The sequence below is a fragment of the Palaemon carinicauda genome, chromosome 41, assembly GCF_036898095.1.
Source record: "Palaemon carinicauda isolate YSFRI2023 chromosome 41, ASM3689809v2, whole genome shotgun sequence".
In the NCBI taxonomy this organism is placed as follows: domain Eukaryota; kingdom Metazoa; phylum Arthropoda; class Malacostraca; order Decapoda; family Palaemonidae; genus Palaemon; species Palaemon carinicauda.
Genome location: NC_090765.1, coordinates 42,424,391 through 42,426,890, shown reverse-complemented (window position 1 = coordinate 42,426,890; position 2,500 = coordinate 42,424,391). Strand labels below are relative to the sequence as shown.

At 35.4% G+C, this 2,500-nt stretch overlaps 1 protein-coding gene across 4 annotated transcripts in view; it reads right to left on the bottom strand.

Moving 5' to 3' along the window:
* The window catches only part of LOC137632282 (uncharacterized), a 467,533-nt gene that overhangs the window by 253,166 nt on the left and 211,867 nt on the right, over positions 1-2,500 (bottom strand). The window lies entirely within an intron of this gene.

Sequence of the window (2,500 nt, the reverse complement as noted above, 5' to 3'; positions counted from 1 at the left end):
GTCTCTGATTGTGCGATGATGAGGATGGTGATGAGGGTTGACGATGATGAAGGTGCTGGCAGGAGGATTCTGCGGAAAGGATCCTATCACTGGCGCGGGACTAAGGAAACCGAAGGATGATATTACCAACGGTCGGGGCTGGGAACTGTTCACTTTGAAGAGCTCAGGGGCTCGTAATCCTTGGATGCGTGTCCAATAGGCTTTCCTCCAAAAAACCAGCGGCGCCTTCTTCACCTGCACCTAACCGAGGGACATTAAGCCGAGAGCCACTACGGGAGGTTTACAAGGAGATCTTTTCTCCATGGTTGCTGACCATTATCCCTTCTTGGGACCCGAACAACTCACACCACACAAACATTTCCAAAGGCCGTCATTTGCATTTGGGGTAAACGTGTGTCACAATACCTCTCCAGCTCTTAACATCGCATTTGATTTATTGTCCGCATAGCACATGCACGAAGCACCGTTCTGAATTAGCAGGCAGGTGAAAAAGGAGGATTAAAATGCAAGCTGTTGGAAATGAGGTACGAAGTGACTCACATAAGCTCCACTTTGATGGTAATATCAAGGACCTCTTTTGGATAAATACAACGCTAATTCTTACACGAGACTCTTACCATGACCTCCCGTGGACTTCGCATTTAGGATGATTATCGTTAGAAGTCCACCATGATAAGTGGTTGTTGGAGCCCGCGAGATGAAGATGAACTGCAAAGAACTAGACAAGGATTTTTATTTATGCCTCTTGTACTCTACATTCTATTTGTTTGTTGTTGTTATTATATATATATATATATATATATATATATATATATATATATATATGTGTGTGTGTGTGTGTGTGTGTGTGTGTGTGTGTGTGTGTGTGTGATATTGAAAGAAAAACAGAACCTTACCCTAAAGATTTGTTTAGAAACGGGAAGGCTGTAGACTTCTATTGCTAAATCTCCTATCAGACAGAAAATTGTGTAAGGTAATTATATAAACACAAGCATCTATATATATATATATATATATATATATATATATATATATATATATATATATATATATATATATATGCGTGTGTATGTGTACAAATTATGTTTGCATTTGTATATAAAACAAATCTGAAAGAGAAATAATTCGAAAGCATGAAACATTGCCGCGAATCTATTTATTCTTTAGCTGTAATATCAAAAATGGTATACCACTGCAATAACTTTCAGGGACGACATGCTGCTTAAGGAAAATAATTATCAGGGGTTTATTTGTATGCGCGTTGAATGAATTATCTATTCCTAACATATATAGTCGTGTACATCCCTAATAGCCGGGTCAGAGATACTTAAGATATGATTTGACGTCTTCAATCGTTCAGGCATTCTAATACATACTGGTTACATAGTTGCCTGAAGTTACATTCAACATACCTAGGTTTATCTAAACTCAAGATAGCTAGACAATGGTACCCGTATTATCATTCCCCATAAAAGCTGCCAAATTTGCTTTTTAGTTATTTTCGTTTTTAACACTTTAAAGTTAATACAAATAATTGTATAAAATTTTTACCAGGTAGACCAATCATGTAACCAACAGATGTACTGTTTGCTATCTAGCCAACAATTTCAGGCAACTGGGTTTCATATTCCCACGCTGCAAACCTAAAATATTTTCCACAATTTCTAGAGAAATTTCAAATACTATATTCAATGAACCATCTTAAACCTTATATGAAAAGATTTTACTCAGAACACTTACTTAAGCAATGCGTTTTTGAGAAAATAAGTTTATACTTAAGTATAAATTAAGTATAGTTAACTGCACAATTCTATCAGAATTTTGTGTTAGTCTACTCGTACTCGAATTCAGTATAATCTTCTCAAAATAAAATTTCCCCATACATATTTTCTTTTAGAGGTACTTGGCTCTTTTTATGATGAGCCCTTTCCCCCCTCGTTGCGACCACAATGATAAGTTAATTACAGATTTTTCATTCATAAAATCCACAGGGGGCAGTGTGAGCGGAACATGCATGTTACTCACCCAGGGACTACATGACCAAAACTCACGCACACACAAACATATGTATATACGTAAGTGTTTGTGTAAGAGAGTTTGTGTTTGAATATTACAAACCAAATAACCCATTAATACATAATTTACTATCACTGTGAAATGCGTATAGGCTAATGAATTACGTTGCACCCCTGCTATCTGTCTCTTAAATACTGAAAATAGAATCAAGCCATGAGTGAAAATAGTGACATACTTTAATATACCTAAACTTGAAAGTAGCCCATCGTAATCGATGACAAGATTCAATGTTCCCAACATACAAACATACCCATACACACACACACACACACACACACACACACACACACACACATATATATAATATATATATATATATATATATATATATATATATATATATATATATATATATATATACTTACTGAATACTGTACACGCATGTAATTATAATCTTATATTGAGTCACAAACCACTTTTAATA